We start from the raw sequence: 21112 nt of genomic DNA on the forward strand, positions 1-21112 counted from the left end.
CTTAGGACTGGAACATATATACTGTGTATGATTCTTTATGTGCTAGCATGATTATATGATATTGTTTGTATGTGTATAGCGGGCGAGTCCCAGTGACAGTCGGGGCCTTGGAGAAATAGATCTGTATACCGAGCGGGGCTCGATGCCAGGCGGGGCCTGATGCCGGGCGGGTCCCGATGAAGGAGTGGGGGCCCAGTTTTTGTGATTATGTGTATGGTATGTGGTAGTATGGGCAACTCACTAAGCTTCGTGATTATGATTTTTAGTTTTGGTTTCAGGTACTTCCAGTTGCAAAGGGAAGAGCTCGAGATGACTGCATTGCACACACCATGATGTTTAGCCTGGGATGTTTACTTTGATGTTTTTGATATGGAAACTCTGATTATGATGTTTTGGATACTTGACTTATGTTTTTGACGAATGTTTTGATAACTATGGTTCTATTTAATGGTTTAATACGAAATTTTTGGTCATGAATTTTTGGAATGTTTCACGACGATGACAAGAGGATGATTAATCTTGATGTAAAAGCTAGAGAAGCGATAGGAAACTCTCTTCGCTATCACGTTTATCATCTTGTGCAAAATTGTGACTCCGCCCAGGAGATGATGGAAACGCTGAGAGTGGATTATGAAGGCATTGTGGAAGTTCAGGCCACAACCATCAACAACCTTAATCGAAGATATGAATATTTTTTTTGCTCAATAAGGTGAGTCCTTGACCCAAAACCTTTAATAGGTTTAACTGTTTTGTTAATGGTATGTGTAGGCTGGGAATCGTCATGCATTCCTCTCAGTTGGTTCTAAAATTTCTAGATTATCTTGGGAAAAGTTGGGAACACCATGCTGATGTCCTTAAGTATGGTGAAAAGGTTAATGACATGGATCTGAACTCCTTGTTTGGTAATCTGCAAAAATTACAAAGAGACCAAAGCTCTTTGTACAGAAATCATGAAAGACTCAAGAAAGGAAAAGTTTGTAGCCTTATTTTCTCGAAAGGAAACAATGAAGCACGTCAACGACTCGGATAACTCATATCAGGGTGAAGAGAGTGATGAAGATCTCACTGATGAACTTGTATCCATCGTTGCACTTATTGTCAAACGTTACGAAGAAATAAGATCAAACGGGGTTCGAAGAGCTCAGTTTAAGGGACGAAGTTCACTGAGGAGATCCTCTTCAGAGAAGAAAAACTCAGGTAATTATTTTAATTATGGTAGCCCTGCTATTTTTCCAGGGACTGGAAAGAGAAGAAAGAAGCTCAAAGTCCTAAGAACTATGAAGTTTTGTACAAAAAGTTGGTGTCCCACATGAAGAAGCAGAAAAACTCTCTACAAAAAGCTTTCATTGCAAAACAAGAGGATCGTGAATAATGGGTGAAAGAAGAGGAGACATTTGAAGATGAGGGGCAGGATGTTAAGGGTCTAATGGCTCTTATCAATGATTCCCCTGACGGAAATCTCAACAAGTTCGATGTTGATACATCTCACGCTGTCCAAGGATCAAGTTTTAATCTATAACATACTTGTTACCTAGACAGTGGGTGCTCTAGACACATGACCAGTCTTAAGTCCCTCTTAACAGAGTTTGTGAAGAAAGATGGTCCCAAGGTGGTTTTTCGTGTCAACAATGAAGAAGCTATCACGGGAGTGGGAACTTTTGAGTGCAGGGTATTCAAACTGAAAGAAGTATTCTATGTCAAAGACCTAAAGAGCAATCCCATCTCCATCAGTCAACTTTGTGATGTTGGTTATAAAGTTATTTTCGATTGCCATGAAGGAAAGGTTTTTGATTCTGAGAACAAAATTATGCTTACTGCACTCAGGGACAACAACTTTTATATGGTTTGATTTTGTTTATTTAGACATTGCTACTTTATTATTATTCTTTTTACTTTATGCCTCACTACTTTTAAACATTTGAACATAAGCTGCTAGATTTTTATTTTATATAACTTCTTACTTCAAAAATTCTTTTTAAACTTCTATTTTACCAAAGGAGTATACACTGTACATTTTGCTACTAACATTACCTATGCATGATCTTCTCTCTCACCTTCTGAATATCACATGATCCTCTGTCTCCATCTCGACATTGATCTTAAATGATAAGATCAATATCATTCCTTGAATGCATCACCTTCCTTGTAGAGCTAGTTGACACTGACTCTGCATCTTCTCTTCAACACCAATTGCCCTCTAAGTGACGCAGAAACTCACGTTGATTGACATGTTGCATCCTATTGATGAGACCAGATAAGAGAGAATGCTGCCACTAAGTGTTCTTTAGGGCACATATCTCTTCTTTCTTGAACAACCTATTTATGTTTCAATGGGATGAGGTGAAGTTAGGTTGCATAGCACGTCTAATTTCCATTGATTCTTTCACTACAACACCATCCCCTCATAGATCCTAAGGCATTTTGAACAAGACAGTCGTCCCACCTTATCTTCCTTCATGGATGTCAATGAGTGGAACCTCCGAGTTTTGTCTTGGTGACTTTTATAACTTGAAGGTTACAAAGATTGGATCCTTTTAACTCATTGGTTACAAAGACTGGTTCATGCTGTTCCTTCGTGCTTGGTGAGCATCAAGCTTGGAATCAATCTGCAATATCTCAACGATTAAAGGCATTATCTCTCTTTATTTACTATGTATTGTGTGTTTGTTTGATATACTTGATATTGTTTGCTCTCTTTTATAGATAAGTGTTGAGGGGAAGATATCTCAGAAAGTGGAAGTACATTTTTGGGCATTCAACTCAAAAGATTTGGTGGATCGAGCCTTTATCATGTTTCTTAAAAAGGTGCACACATATCGCCTTTAGAATATTTCCTTGTTTGACTAACTTCTTTTTTGTATTCTTATACGATTTATTATTTTGTCCTGTACCATATTAAATGAATTGATGGTGAACTTTATAGTTCTAGAGGGCAACTTAGCTCTATTATACAGAAGTTAAATTACTTCTTGTTGATGAGTTAACACTGTTTATGATTCCGTGTTGGATAAGGTGTCTAAGTCCATAACTATAATTGGTATGTACTTGACCCGAAAAATAACATGGTCCATTTGGGTTGCATTTCACCGGAATAATTTGAAAGGATGGACTTTTGAGTAAAGGTTGTTTATGATTTATTAATATATTATAAGTTCTAATATATTAATATGAAATCATATTATTTAATTAGTATTGATCAATAATTAATTTGGAATTAATTTAGTGATCAAAAGAGAATAATTAAATGTACATGGATTGATTTGGTAAATCAATGATTCCTATAGTGTGGGCCTATGGTTATTTAGGATGGGCTAAATCAATATGGTAGTCCATGGATAGTCCATTGAGGTTTAACCCATGAAGCCTAAGTAATATGAAAGGTCATGTCCATTAGGGTTTACATGGATGAAACCCTAGACTTTGTCATACTATAAAAGAAGCCCCTTAGCTCCTAAAATCGGAACCTAGTTGTTCTTAGAGATCATAAGAGCCGATTTTTTTGCAAGTCACTCTCTCTCAAGTCCTCCATTGTTGGTGGTGTTTTGTGAAGCATTTGAGGCATCACATTTGGGGTGCTAGGCTCTTAAAGGTTCAAGTTAACAAGCAACAACAAGAGGTAAGATATCTAACTAGTTTTTATTCTTCAAGTACCATTGATTTGTATGCTAGTTAGGATAATGCTTTGGAAAATCAAATTGGGTGTATAACTAGAGAAAACATAGATTCGTGATATATTACACGCACCTACCCACTCTTTCCCAACAATTCTTCTATTTAAGAAGTTAATGATTCACTGTATTAGCCATACACTGATAAAACTTTGACACTCTTTTTTGATGGGTATATTTCATACTGGAATGTATTACACACATCATACCACTCTTGCCCTTTTTCTTATAATAAAAATGATTAATGAGTGAGCATATGAAACCACACATTGATGAGATCTCGTAATACTATGTCAATGAGTGGTAGTTTAAGCCCACACTATCAGGAGGCGTCACAAACTTACTAGGTGACCATCATAAGTCACTCGTTGATCTCTTACGCTGATGGTCATTGCCGCTGATGACATGTCTTACTAATGTAACTTCTTTATCTCAACAGTAACTTTTTGGATGACGATTAAAAGGTATATCATTATCTTGGGACACGAGATTTTTATGGTAAAGATCTCTTCAGTCATGATTACGTAAAAAGAAAGAAACGTTTTGGTATAAATTGGGAATACTCCATCCTAGGTCATTTTTACAAGCTATTCAAGCAATTGGCTCTCTCTCTCTCTGTCTCTCTCTCTCTCTCTCTCTCTCTCTATATATATATATATATGTATATATATATATATATATATATATATATATATATATATATATATATATATATATGTATATATATATATATATATATATATCGAAAAAGGCTCTCTAAACCATCATCTTTCTTAAACTTTCAACATCTCAAAGCCTCTGTACGAGTTTCCCCTCAACGCTAATGTCGTCAAAAGTCCTCATGCCCCTGACTCTCCCATCACCATTCAAGCGAACAATGTGGTGTTTTATAATGAAATCCCAAAGCAGTTTGCAAACTCAGGAATCAAAGACTTCATCAACTATGTCAAGAGCAGTCCTCCTCGATATGCATTCTACGACTTCCCTGATCCATTCTACCTTAAACAAGTATGTGAGTTCTACTATTCATGATTTGTTGATACTAATGCTCAAACTATTACTAGAACCATTGGAAATGGTCAATATGGGGTTACAATCGATGTGGAATCTTTTCTAACTACTCTTCATCTTCCTCAATTGGAAAATTATTCTGAACCTCCCTCGGAAGAAAGGTGCAAGTCTGTTCGTGAAAAATTAGGGTATAATTTTAATCTTTAGGGAACCACCATCGATCCTTACAGATACACTCTTCGTCAGTGTTTTAGTGTAGGATGGAAGTATTTAACTGGGTTTATTGGTAAATGTCTTGGACACAAGACTGGGAGTTTGGATCAACTAAATCTCTTTGAGCAAAGGATTTTGTTTTATATTGTGTACAACAAAAGACTAGATTTTGCTCAACTTTTTCTTGATCAAGTGATTGATTGCATCACAGGAAACAAGAAGCCAGTGTATGCTCCCTATCCCCATTGGTTTGGACTAATCTTGGCTCGTAAGCAAGGCTATGTTGAAAGTCATGGGATTATCATTCCAATTCTTTCCCTCTCCTCAAAGTTCATTAATACTGCTCCTACTAAAGATGATTTGTATATTACTATGAGGATGCAAAATGGATTTACAAACCCTATGTGGTTGAATCCTCTAACTGTGAAGAAGAGAATGATGAGGATGATAATGAAGAAGGCACTAGTAATGAAAAAGCTACTGATGAAGAAGAAGACAATGATAATGATGAAGAATAACCAGCCACTGATAAGGGAGAAGACCTTGCCCAGGGAATGAAACCTCCTCTAAAGACGAACAATCACATTCGATTATCATCCACTTCTTCATCCACTCCCTCTGCAGATGATGTTGTACAACGTGGATCAACCCCACCTCCCGTGGAAACTGTTGAGCCGATGATACAAGATGAGTCAGCATATCCTTCTCCTCAAGCTGAGAATGTTCCTCCTATGCCAACACCTATTAAGACTGCTGCTTTTCATCAGGATGATCAGGAAGAATCCAGCTCCAACTTTCAAACTGCTATGCTTTCTCAACTCTCTCTAATAGTGCAGTTAACTCAATCACTCGAAAAAAGGTTGACTAAAGTAGAAAAGGATGTGGCTGATATGAAGCATTTTATGGCCTTAGTTGATGATAATGATGATGGTATGGTTGTTGATGACACCCCACCAAACTCACCATGTGATAATCCTCCTCCTCCTCCACCTCTATCATCAAATCCACCTCCTTACCCATCATCAGGTTTGCCTCCAACTCCTCCACCATCTACAAATCTTCCTCCACCATCTAGTTCTCCTCCCCAATCTGATGCTGCCAAAAAGGGGGAGAAAAATCAAGTAAGTATTGATCAGCAAATGGAAATGGTGGTGATAGCACCAACTCCATCTTAACCTGAGATGTTTGATATTGGAAGGGTTGAAACAATCCTTCAAAAGGAAATTGTTGTTGCTGACATTCCAGACATTGATACAACAACTGATCAGCCCATTTCAGACACTGGTGATCAATCAGAAACTGATGACTATGAAGGATTTATTGATCTAGGATTCATGCCACCTACTGATGTGCCTGTTGTTCCTTTGAATGTTGTCTACCCTGATTCATACTTTGAAGGGAAGGTTCCTCAAGGAACTAATAGTGACATTGAGTCTGATCAACTCAATCCTCGAAAGAGGAAGGCTTCCTCCTCAAATGGAGCTCATGACGCTGAAGCTGGAAGTTCTTCTGTTGGTGATGCTTCAACACCCCCTCCTTCCAAGAAAAGCAAGCTCATTTTTTATGTTTAACTGTTGATGAAGTAAGAGAGATCATGATTGAGAATAATGTTGTTATTCAACAAAAGAAAGAAGCTAGACAAGTAGAACGTTTGTCTGCCAAACTTGCTCAAGCTCTTGCTTCTGCTGATGAAAGCACTAATGATCAAGTCAAGAAAATTAAACTCTTCAATAATAGTGTGGAGAAACAACACATGGTTTTAGATTATTGTTGCTCGGCTATATCACTAACAAATATACCCTTCTTGTCAGTATGAGAAATATGGAACATTTCAACTCTCTTCAGGTTATGTTTAACTTTAAAAATTAGATTATGTTTTAAATAAATAATTACATATATCGTACGGTTCCTTTTTATAGCAAGTACTGCTATATAAGCTCGACCACCCATAGTTTGTGTACTTTTGCAGTTCACAGACTTTTTTGTTTCTTTTCGAAGCAGTTATGTGTTCATCCCTTTGGAAATACTCAACTAATTTCCTCCTATTATCAATATTCATATCATACAGGGGGTGGCTAATGCTCTCGTGATATCCTTATGCCCACCGACTGTAAAAAAATATTCTTTTGCGTCAGCTTTACGATCTCTAAGACGTTTTAATAAAGCCACATCAAAACTCTCTAACAACCTAGTACACTCTAGATCCAGGGAAACCCGATCCATATCAAAAATTGTCAACAAAAACGAAAAAGTTAGCTAAGTAAAAACTAAAAACCAATCATAATTAAACATATAAATTATTCTTATATAATTTACCCTTATATGTTGTATCGCTGCACCTTTTAATGAAAAGGAAAAAAATTTCCATCTTCTTCTATCAAAAGGGACTATATTTCACATTGTTTCCCCAATCTCACGTGCAAACATGTCTTTTTGTTTTCCAACAGGATCAAATGTAATATCCCTATCATAATCCTTGTCTATTGGTTTACCCTTATTATTTACGAGCGCCTTTTCGAGCCCAATATTTTTGTATTTTCCTCTGACTCTTCTCAGTGGATCAGCTACAAATACAATTAAAAATTATTAGAAACGGTATTTATTAATAACTAAATAAAAATAGTAATAAGAATTCATAATAAGACTTACTGTAACACCCAGTTCCAGGTAAGCCTCACTTCTGAATAATTATTTTAGTTTTATGGAAGGGAGCTTTGGTCACGACGTGGGCACATTTCTGTCATGAAGTGAAGGTGTCAGGTGAGGAACGCACATCTCATTGGTTGTCATGATGTGACACATATGTTGGTCACGCCTTCACAACCTTTGCGTGAAAAACCCTAATTTTGAGGTTGGGCCCCTATTTAAGGGAAGTGAGGGGCTAGGGTTTGCATACCCTCAGCCTTCATCACCTCCCTTTTCCCCTCAAGAAACCCTAATCCACCATATTTGATCTTTGAGCCCTTTTTGGTGATTTGAAGCCTTGAAGAAGAAGAAAAGGAATTTTGGTGCATCATCTCAGCTAGCAAGCCACTCCCTCATCATCTTGAGCTGCATTACGATCCTTGTAAGTCCTCAAGTTCCTAGCTTTTTAGCTCAAGCATGTTAAATCTAGAGTTTTCTTCACTTTGCTTACTTTTGGAGGGAGTTTGAGTGTTGGAAACTCATAAAGTTGGTAGCTTTATGAGTTCTTGTTACTCCTTTGTATCCCTTTATCCCTAATCTGGAATATTAGTGTGTTTGGGTTCCATGCATGGGATCTGATCTTATTTTCCTTTCATTTTAACCTAGTTGGTGTTTAAAACATGCATTGGACATGCATGTCTAGAAAGCTATGATTTTTATGGTATTTTGAGATGGAGAAAGCCTTTTGGAAAGTTGGTTACTTGGCTAGCAGGATTAAAATCTTAAGGCATTAAGTTGTTCAGAGTGTTCTTCACAACGTGACGGGTTGGTCGTCACGACGTGACGACGGCCTATTTTATGACTATTTTGTCTTCATTCTGCCACGATGTGACAATCAGGTGGTCATGACGTCGCGACCAACTGAATGACTCTTAGGTGATGACTTTGACTTTGGTCGTTGACTTTTTGACCAAGATTGACTTTAGGTCAAATTTACGGTTTTGGGTTGTAGTTTGAGATTTGGTCTTTGTTTGCTTTATAGGTGACCTGTAGTGCTGGTTATTGGATTTGTGATCAATATTGTTATCTTTTAGATTGCGAGGTGAATTTTCTTACTATACTTTATACTGCAGTATGTGTCCTTGTGTTTAGGATGTGTGTATATTGTAGTGATCTATTAGATTTGGTAGATTTTTATGATTACCTGTACTTTTTTGTTATTGATTTTGGTTTGCATATGTCGACATGGTGCGGTTAGGTTACGGCAATACTGATTTGTGTTGTAAGCCAACAAACCAGGAGCAATCCAGTCAAAAAGCTGAGGTTCGGGAGGGAAATCCCGTCTTAAGTTGTCGGATCGAGAGAAATCCAGTCATAAATTGAGGACCGGGAGGGGAAATCTAGTCTTCTGATGTGGGCCCGAGGTCAATCTAGTCTTATGTTGTTGGGTTGGGGTGCATGCATTGTATATATATTATTATGTGGGGTATTTCGAGGGAACTCACTAAGATTTGGCTTACAGTTGTGGATTTCAATGTTTTTCAAGTACTTTAGATGATCAAGGAAATGTGAAGGCATGATTGTAAACATCCTCCTGGTGATTTATGTTTGAGAGTTTATTTGATACTCTGATTGTGTGGATTTGATTTGAAAACAATGGTTGATTATCTTATGGTTTTTGTGAAAATGTTTTATAAAAATGAAATATTTTATCATGGTTTTTAGGATGTTACACTTATCATCCTACTCATGCTGACCAGGAACTCTACCGTCTTCCTGGGTGTGGTTGATCCCCGGCTCCATCGCCCCCATGTCCACGACCCATAACAACCATGGTGTAAAAAACAAGATGCAAATCAATATCATTACCTAAAAAATTACAAGATATACAGATACAGTTTCTATTACAAATACACATTACATAGGTATAAACATTTTTATTTAATCTAGGAATCCAAATAAAGTTTCTATTATAAATAAAACATGGCAAGAAATACACATATACATACAGTATATACACATACCATCAACATTTCATACAAATACACATATACATACACATTTTCTTGTGTTCATACATACAAATACACATTATACACATATACATTCATTATACACATACAATCCACATAATATTGCAAACCAATTACACATACACATATACAAACCAAACCTAATACCAATCCTATACAATTCAATAAATATATCACAAATTTCACGCACATAAAAACTTTCACAGATTTTGTATATCTCATAAACCAAATATACACACATATGTCACATATTTTGTATATCACATTAACCAAACACAAGACCAACCATTCACAAATTTTGTATGTATCTCAGATTTCAGTAAGAACAACAAACAGTACACACATATATTACATATCATGTATAAAAGAACCTGTGATCAGTGGTGGTGGTGTGGTGAGCTGCAATCGACTTTAACAAATGAGAAAGAGGTGAAAGACAATTGATGGCCTGAAACCCAAAATTATTTCGATTAAGCAAATTATAAAGGTCATATGAGAAAGAGAAAGAAAAAAAGAAAGAGAAAAAAATGGAGAAGAGGAACCTATGGTGGTCACTAAGAGGTCGCCGATAGTGGAGATAGAAGCCAGTGGTCGAAATAGTTAGTCGATGTAACATCCATAAAATTTGAGCCAATTTAAAACTTTTTAAAACATTTAAAACCATTCAGTTCTTACAATTTGTTTTCAAAATAGTTTAAACATCAGAGTTCCCAAAAATCATAATCATAAATCAAGGAAGTGTACGGTCAGAGCCTTCAACTTCCCGCGGTCATCCGTTGTACCTGAAACAATAATCGATAAATGTAAGCTCGAAGGCTTAGTGAGTTACCCCCAAAATACCCATACACACAACAATACACATACAATAAGAAACATCATACTATGGGTCCAATCATCCATCGAGATGGAATACCACAGGCCCTCAACCATCTGGTTGGAATGCCAACATACTATGGGTCCAATAAACCATTGGGTTGGAATACCCAGGCCCTACAGATATAACCGTATCATATAAACATAAAAGCTAACAACATGCATGGGACCTGCCTCAACCTATTCTCCCAAACCAACAAACATGTGCAGATACATATCATACGCTAGCTAGCAAGTACAAATAGTCATACAGATCTAACATATCACGAAACATGGTGACCATCCTATAACCAGGATATCGATCTAACCGATCACGAACATAGCAGCCATCCTATAACCAGGATACTGATCTAACCGATCTCTAATATAGCATCATCCTATATACCAGGATACCGACCTAACCAGGTCACAACAGAATATAACCGTCCTATCTACCGGGATATCAATCTAGCATATTACAACAATAACCAATCTGAATATCAATCCAAAGGGCCGGCCGTGGTGCCTTAGACCCTTGACTACAGTGAGGATAACTCACTTTGCAATGTCGATCTAAACTGATGAATCGACCTCCTGAATCGCTGTCTCGCCAAAAATCCGGAACTATCTAAAATAATGAATATTAAGTCAATAAATGGGAATACTAATCTTGACCAAGAGTCCCACCTATGATAATAGTCCATTTTGCCTTTCCTCTAATTTGGGCCAAAGCCCAATACCAAAACCATGATCCATAAGTCCACATAAACAAGGCCCATCATTGGCCCAATTTTCCAAATTGGGCCCAACTCCCTAATTAGGCTACATTCAAAGACACAATACCAAAACTGGCGCAAAATACTATTATCCAGAGAGCCCATCAAGGCTTAAGTCCAACTAGTCCAAAGGTGGCCCAATCCCGAAGCCCAAATCGAAAAAGCCCAACAGGGGGCGTACGTTGGGCGTACTCCATCTCGTGTTGACTGAAAAACGGGACCGTTGACTAGGTACACGGGGCGTACTGCTCTCTACACGGTGCTTATGCAAGTTTGAACCAAAACTCTAATAAGTGCTTAATGGCTTAAGCACAAACTTCAGATCCATCGGCCAAATGTTCCTAAGACTCATAAAGTCCTGAACTTTAAGACTGTGGACGTCCAGAAAGTTCTTAATATATAGTATTAACCCGTTAAAACCTTCCTACTCCATGCATGGGACACATTCATCTATTGGCACATCATTTTTATCACTTAGGACCCTTTCTAGGGTCTGGAAGGACAGCTTAATATGACCAAAATGCATCATGCACCATATTGCGGTTTTTGGGACAAGAAAAGTGCCAAGAAGCTAAACAAGACAAGATCTACTCAAAATAGTTGCCAAGCTAAAAGCTTTTTACCCCCTGCAGCTTCTAGAGGACCAGAGAACTTCAGATCTTCAAGCTTGCCTTCCTTCTACAACTATTTGGTGCAACACCTTCTCCCTCAAGTGCTCAAAACACACACAACTCACACTCGCCCACAAGGCTAGGGTTTGGGACGTCTCTAGGGTATGGAGGCTGAAAGTGATGGGAGAAATGAGCCATAAGGATGTTTATATAGCACCCAAACCCTAAATATTAGGGTTTCCTTTTTATCATGAGTACGCCCAGCGTACACAAGTGTACGCCTAGCGTACTAGGGCGTGCCTAGTACACTCAGTGTACTCTTATGTACGCGCAGCGTACTCCTCCTGATCCCGAAATTGCAATTTAGCCATTAGGGTTCTCATGGTTTCACTCGTCTATCCTCAGAGACTATAAATGACAAATCTTGGGATGTTACAACTCTCCCCCACTTGAACTAGGCTTCGTCCTCAAAGCCTGCTGCGGCGAACAATTCATGGTAATGCTCCCGTATCTTGGACTGCGGCTCCTAATTCTACTCGGATCCTTTCCGATGTTGTCACTGGTCTCCCTACATAGTTCAAGTGCTCTCAGTCCTGAATATCACTCAGCGATACATCCGTCTTCTCATCCATTATGCATCTTTTCGTAGCTGTGAGACGTGAAAAGTGATGTGAATCTAACCGAACTTCTTCGGAAGGTCTAACCTATATGCCACCTTGCCAAACCTGATAATTATCCGGATGATCCAAAGTATCGGAAACCCAACTTTCCCTCTTCCTGAAGTGAACCCTTTTTGTGCTGACAGGATAATGCGTCCTTCAGCTCTCGAAATAACATACGTAATCAACCCACTAATAAGCACGAATACTCATTCATGGCCTAATCAACCCTCTTATCACGCACATGTTTGGCCCAATCAACCCTCGGGTTGGACTACCAAACATGTCAGGTCCAATCAATCATAGGGTCCGGTCATCCTCATGATGGAATACCCTAGATTGGAATACCTCTATGAACATAACTCGGGTCTACTCATAACTTGAGATCCAAGGATCTATCCTTGCGTCTCATCCACAATCCTCTGATTCGTCACAACCGAGTACAACTCACCCAAATCTCAACAATACATCCATTCCGAACGCGCTCCAACAAGAGACATAACCATCACAATCTCTATGCCTATAGCCTATCACTGGAATACCCTCACATGGTCCTCAGCATAGGTCTGAATTGCTTCTGAGCCCACAGCATGAGTCTGGTATGCCCTCTCCGGCCCTCAGCTCATGACTGGAATGCTCCCGATAATCTATCGACACTGCTGTCGTCACTTCAGTTTCCCAACACTCCATCCTGGAGATACTCACCTCCGCCATTGCCCAAGAAGGCCTAATCAATGTCCTTCACAACATCAATAAGTGCCACAGTACTGAAACCTCACCATACACTATCCACTTATAGAACAAGTTGCTACCCAAAGAGTTTCAAGACTTTCCTACATAACCACCGACAATCCCTAAGGGCATTCCATAATTAGCGAGCATAAATAACATATAGTTCTACGAGTTGTTGTCACCAAGCAACATGCTCAACACCCGACATAAATTTAACAAAGTACATACAGAGTCTTCAGTATGACTGGACCGCCTCACCGGGGCTTCAGCCTATCTAGACCACTCTAAGAACCTTCAACATGTCTGGACCGCCTCTCCGGGCCTTCAGCCTATCTGGACCGTTCTCCGGGCCTTCGGCCTAACTGGTTTGCCCCGATGCGCCTACAGCCTATCCGGACCGCCCTAAGTCGGTTGAGCATAACCCTGGACCCATCCTGATGCCCTCTCCCATATATTTAGTTCTCCCCCACTTGGGGTTTCGAACTCCTGATCCAATCCGTAGACTATAATCCCGGCCTAACTCTAGACCTCATGTTGATCGTCCGCCCTCCGTGATCTGATCCCTGACCCGCGTATCTCCACCTATGCTAAATAACCTGCACACTCGTGCTGAATGTACTATCGAGCCCTGGCAGCTAAACAAAACCTCAATCTATCAATCCAAAGACCCTTAGAGTCGAGCACACACTTGACCGAACGCCCGAACTGAACTCAATTCATGACTAGAACCCCAACCTGGTTCCCCAAATTCTGCTATCAAGCACCAAGAAGACGCGTTTCTCATGCTGGGGAGTTTTACCGAACCCCCAAACCAATAGCCACTTGGGCCGCCTTCCTCCCTGACGGGAATGCGAAACTTATCCTAGATTCAAAATCTCTCCTGCTTCTGCATTCCGGGACAATTCTCCCCAACTTAGATTCGACTAAGTCTTCACATTACATGAAAATTGGAGAATTCCCAATTCTTCTCACTTTCCAATGATCGATCTGATGCCAACTCTTTCCAACTAGTGCTCCATTACCAGCCAATCCCAAGTCATCACACACTTCCAAGAACTAGTGAACACTTCCTGAATCCCAGTGAAACCGACAGTCCCTAATACTTGAATGATCCCACACTCAAATCTTGAAGACCTAAAGATAGGTGCTCCAACTAATATCTCAGCAACGAGCTACTTCCCTTGGCGCTCTCATCTGCCAATCAATAACGGTTACCAAAACCACTGAATCCTGAAAATGCTAAATAACCATCCTGTAGGACCCTATCCGTAGACCTCCCACATAATACCCCTCTTCCCAAGGTGCTCCAAATAAATCTCCCTCTTTCGGGCTCTAGAAATCATATCATTCAGGATCTCGCTCCTTGACTCACTCACCAACTCAGTCGTCCACAGCTGAACTGCAGTAGCTGAAGCAACCTCTGCCCTATACCAGGCTACAAACTACTACCAATAATAGTCTCCGATCCCAAAAGTGCAATAAATTGCACAATTAACCCTTACCTCCTGATACAAGAGATCCAAGGCGAATCGGATCTTAGCTCCTATGGGTAGGGACGGTAATCGTGTATGCCTCACAAGATACTCATGACGTATCAACCCATCTGCGCTCACCATCACTGAAATGATGTCGCCAACCCTGGCGACTTACTGACCCCGAGTTGGAATACAACCTGATCCTGGAGTCACAAGCCTGCTCACTCCTTCGAGCTCGAAAAACTGAAAGGGCACAATCTGTGACAACCGTCAAAATTCGATTCGGTTCTAGATTTGACTAAACTTAGTTGCACGTATAGGCACGACACATACTAGACTAAGTAACTAGAAACTAAGTTATAACCTACTAGAAGCTTGGAAACAATTAGAATCAACGGATAGTATACTTAGATTTCACATTGATATGTGAATTCTACAACTACTTAACTATAGTGAATATCCATATTTAGGTCACTCTTTGACTCGAACACCTTTTCATGAATCATATACACACATCATGCCCTTTACCTAGTGGTAGAAATTAGGTCAGAGTCTCATAGAAACTTAAGTCAAAGTTGAAGACTAAGACTAGTATACTTGATTCCTCAATTTCGCTTGAATCTCGGAATCACTACATAGAATGCCAATAAACCGATAAAAATAAATTACAAACATTATTTATAACTATAAAAGAGTTATAATACCATAAGATAATTTGAAGTCTCAAATATTCAATTTATTTTGATATTCAAAGTTTATTAAACTGCAAAACCCTAAAAGCCCTAAAACCTAAATTTTATAAAGTTTAACATCAAGAATTTTATAAAATTAGTTATGAAACTTATAATATTATCTTAAAATAATTAAATTCAAGGAAATATAATCAAGGAAATAAAAATTTAAGTCATTAACATTTACCCTTAATTTATAAGTCAAAAATCAATATTTTATGAGTAAAAACTATATTAAGGTGCATATTTTATAAAAATTTGGTGTTTTTATAAAATAATTAGAATTTTATAAAAATGGAAGAGTGAGGGAACCTCTCTCCTCATCAAAATTCGTCCCCCCTCTTTCCTAGGCACCCTCTTCCCAAAATTTTTAATCATTCACTTCACCCTCACACTCCATCTTCCCCTCTTCACTCTCTCTCACACTCCAACACCCACTCCACTCATTTCTCTCAAATCTCTCTCTAAACTCATGAAAATTATACAGCCAAGAACACTTCTCAAGCACAAAATCTTCATCATTTGATGTTATTCTTAAAGGTAGACACGAAAATCCTTTACTTTCCTTCACTTTTCTCTCTAGTTTTGAAGGTCTTTCTTACACTTTCTCCTTCTTCTACTCCATTCTATGGTAAAATCATGAACACTTGCTCAAACTCACGATTTTGATGATGATGGTGGTAGGATTTCACCCAAAAACAACATGCATGTTGTAAATGGTGAAATCCAAGGACCAAAACCTAAGTCAAAATCAACATAATGCACCTTTTCTATAAGTTTTGGATGAAAAACACCACATGCATCCAAAGTTTTCTATCAAAAACGATTTTTGAACATTTCAAACTCATGAATGGTCTTCAAACCAATATGCATGTGATGATCTTCAAGCTTAGATGGTTGATGATCAAAGTTTGTTGTTAAAAAGCTTTCAAATAGGTTTATAAAGGATTTATTCCCAAATAAATATCTAAAATAACTTTTCTGACCAAATCCGATTTGTCCCAGATTCCCACCAACAAAATGAGATGTTCAACAAATTTTCAGAAAATAATTCATTTTTCTCGAATTGTTATAATTATTGAAATAAAATAGGGCAATAAATCATATAAAATATTTTCTGAGGTCTATAAATCCTAGGTAAATTCGTGGATGACTCCTATGCTAAAAATGACCCCACATTAAATTTCATCGGTTTTTGTTACTGTTTAATATAGTTTTGAATTTTCTTTTTGTTTAGCCCCAGTAAATCATAAAACCGCTTTAGATAATTTGAAAAGGTTATATAATAATTTTCACAGCTTATACTCTCTGTGGAAGACTTAGAAAAATATTTTCAGAATTTTTCATAATGTATTCCTATTTTTCCCCGATTTTTGTGTATATTATGGACTAAAAACAGGAAAAATAGTTCTGCTTATCCAAAATTCATACAAATTTACCAGAACACCTTGTAGTACATTAGGATGCTACATAAAATTTTTGATGATTTTTCTCTTCTGTATACTATTTTTCTAATATTTTCTAAGATTAAATACACTTAAATACACAAAATCGGATTTCAGTATATAAAAATCACATTTGGTATTTTTCCCAGATTATTTACTCTATAAATGAAGTGTACCAAATTTTTGGTAATTTACTTTAACTGTTTAATAATTATTATTCAATTAATGATTATTTAAGAGGATTAAACAAGGAAAAATAAAAAGACTAATTGAAAAATATCTTTTATATTTTTCACAGCTTCTACATGTATAATAAAAGTGTTACAAAAATTTTGGGTAATTTTGGAAACTGTTTCCTATTTATTTTAATTTTTATTAAAATAAATGCTCAAAACTCATAAAATTTGGTTAATCAGTTTAGAAATCAATTTTTATATTTTTCCCAGCTTAATAATGTTTAATAACAGTAATACAAAAAGTTTGGGTAATTTTGGAAACTGATTTCTATTTTTCATGAATTTGTATCTATTTAGAGAATTAAATATATGAAAAATGGTTATACATATTCATAATCCATGAAAATTTATCTAGAAGTCGTTTAGTACATTTGAAACCAAAATCTGAAGTTTGGTAATTTTTATTAACTGTTTAGTATTTTTCATGATTTTATGGTTATTCAAGAAACTAAAATGGTGAAAAATAGTTAGACAAATCAAAAATTCAAGAAAATTTATCTTAAGGTATTTGACTTCAATTAAAACTGAAATGAAAAGTTTGGGAAATTTTAGAACTAAATTGATTTAGTTTTTGAATATTTAACCATTAGAACGCCTCTTAAAATGTTAAATATTAACATTTTAATAGTGAGAAATTACGCTTAAATTGTTATATAACAATTGATTCATTGAAATTTAATTTTCACAGAAAAATGTTTATAACTTATCAATATTAAATTTTAACACATTATTGGCATAATTCTATTGTAGTAGTAAGTATACTAGTGTTAGATTTCGATTAGAGACTCACTAGCGAATACCATTATTGTAGGAATCGATAGTGGTACGTGTCGAGCGTAGTCAAGGCACCATTTGCATCATCTCAATGCATATTGTGAGTATTCACCACTCCCCTATTTTCGGTTTTTAAATGTTTTGGGGTGGAAAAGCATGTCCTAAACTATTTATGTTCATTATATTTAATTGACTCGTATAAACTTGATAACTATATTTTGCATATTGTGAGTATTCACCACTCCCCTATTTTCGGTTTTTAAATGTTTTGGGGTGGAAAAACATGTCCTAAACTATTTATATTCGTTGTTTTGGGGTGGAAAAGCATGTCCCGAAAAACTATTATTTGAATGTTGTATTTAAATTTATTTGTATCAAACATGATTGCTATTTTATTGCTATGTCTCTCTATGTATGTCTATGCAACACGGAACATGAGAACTTATCGTACTAAGGCCCTTCCCTTATCTCTAACAATTAACTCTTTGAGCCAATGGTCATTATGGATAGCGCTATTAGGAATTGACAACTCCTCACTCGCCCTATTGCTGGAGTGCATGATACCATATTCATCTATGGAACGATAAGCATAGATCTTGATAGGGCTTCAGTCATAGGTTTGGTTGAGACTCATTGTTTGCTCATACACATACAAACTCGTTTCTCGTTATAGCAATAAACTTGTTATTTATTATGGCAATAAACTCGTTTATCAGTTATAGCAATCAACTTTGTTTCTCATAATAGCAATGAACTTTGTTTCTCATTACAACAACGAACTTTTATTACTGAAAACTTATATACATGTTTTAGAAACGAAATTGATTGCTCATTATAGCAATGAAACTTGTTTACTCGTTTTTAGCAACGAACTTTATTTCCATAAGGATATGAACGTTGCATCTCATTTGGGCAACGTAACTTTATTTCTCACGATGGCAACAAACTTTGTTTATACAACTTATTTACTCATTTTTGCAATATATTTTTATTTATGGAAAACTCTATCAAAACTTTGATTTTGATTCATGAAACTTATATTATTTTTAATCTGTGAGTACTCACCAACTATTTTTATAGTTGACGCTTGTTTTACATGCTTTTTCAGGAATCATCGAGTAAGTGGCACTTAGGGACACTTCACTTTTAGGAGCATTCGCATGTGTTGTATTTCAATTTACATTGTAATTTCTTTTATAAGTTGTTCAAACCCATTGTAAAATTGTAATGATTTTTAATACTATGGTTGGTGTAGTCTTTTAACTTTTGCTATGAAACCCTTTATACTGCCACGCCTCGTGTTTCCGCTTTAGCGGGGTGTGACACAATCCTTGCCCTAGAAAACGATATTCCAATCCATCAATTAACAATTCTACCTCCAGCTGCATAACTCCAGCTAAACATAATCATCACTCCCTTCTGGAGTCCCCGCGACTCGCATTCCGGCCTCGAGCAAAACCCCCGAAGCCTCAAATCCAAAAACTCATGTGCTAGCCTCTCTCGCTCAACCCACGGAATGTAACGAGTACGGAACATATCCCGAAATCGATCCCAAGTAACCACAGTGCGCTGCTCATCCGAATATGATCCAGTAACAAGTTCCCACCAGTCCTTCGCCCCGGACCTCAGCAGGTCCAGAGCGTGCCTGACCTTCTAGTCAGTAGGACATGAACATGTGAAGCAACATCCATCTACGTCAGATGGCCACCTCATGGCTATAACCGGGTCCTAAACCCTATCGAAAGTTGGGGCTTCGCGTTATCAAAGTATCGATACTGGAAAGCCCGACTGGCTCCTCCCCCTGCCACTGTTACAGCCGTTGTAGCTGCTGCGACAGCCGTCTCGGCAATGGCTGCATAGCTCTCGTCAAAATACTCAACCATGGCAGTCTTGATAGACCCAAACATCTCTGGAATCTAACCCCGGATAATCCCGACCACCTCATCGCGGATGATCTCCCTGACACGATCCTCTGTCAATGCTGGCCTATCCTGGCTGACAGCTCCCAATCCTAACCCGGATCCGGTCTCAGGACATCTCGTAACCACCATTCTGATAATACACCAGAGAGATCTCGGATAATCCATACAACAAAAGGGAACCAACTCCCAACTAAACCCAGGGGTTGTGACTTCCTTGCTACGCGTATGGGTCCTGTGCTTTCAGTAGTACGGACCCATACTACCTTCCACACCTACCTATATTTGTCTCAAGTATCACCACAACACCCTAACAATATACATAAACATATCGAGCGCTCAATCCTCACTGCTAGAGGAATGCTAAATATCTCATAACTGGCCTCCCGGCCTCTCACAACCCAACCATGAAACTTCCACCAACCCTACAGCATTCGTGTATGCTAGCCATACATAACGCTAGACCTTATAGACTTTCAAATACCTGATCCTATCCTAAGCCCTTAATCAGACGAGAACAAGAAATAAGACCAAACTAAACATTCTCAGGCTATAAGATCTTAATTATGTATAGTCGTGATGCATACACTAAGCAACTACAGTAATGATGTCAATTTCATATAAGGAAAACCCTAGGCTATCAGGCATCATATAATCAGGCAATTCTATCATGCCATTCCTGAAGATCCCTAGCCTAGTACTAGCATGCTGTTCTAACATATCACACAATCAAATAATTTGTAAGGTATTTTGGGGTCTATCCGTGAGCTCCGGCTGATCGTACACTTGCATCATCCTTTATTATTTTGAAAACCATTTTAAAAAATCATTTTAAAATCTTGTCCTCAGTTTGATACCGGAGACACGCGAGTGTTTCCTCCAATTCACTCAAACCAAGGCTCTGATACCAACTTGTAACATCCATAAAATTCGAGCCAATTTAAAACTTTTTAAAACATTTAAAACCATTCAGTTATTACAATTTGTTTTCAAAATAGTTTAAACATCAGAGTTCCCAGAAATCATAATCATAAATCGAGGAAGTGTACGGTCACATCTTCGCCTTCCCGCGGTCATCCGTTGTACCTGAAACAATAATCGATAAATGTAAGCTCGAAGGCTTAGTGAGTTACCCCCAAAATACCCATACACACAACAATACACATACAATAAGAAACATCATACTATTGGTCCAATCATCCATCAGGATGGAATACCCCAAGCCCTCAACCATCGGGTTGGAATGCCAACATACTATGGGTCCAATCAACCATCGGGTTGGAATACCCAGGCCCTACAGATATAACCATATAATATAAACATATAAGCAAACAACATGCATAATGAACCTT

This window comes from Lactuca virosa, chromosome 2 (genome assembly GCF_052849685.1).
Source record: "Lactuca virosa cultivar CGN04683 chromosome 2, Lactuca_virosa_CGN04683_v6, whole genome shotgun sequence".
Lineage (NCBI taxonomy): Eukaryota > Viridiplantae > Streptophyta > Magnoliopsida > Asterales > Asteraceae > Lactuca > Lactuca virosa.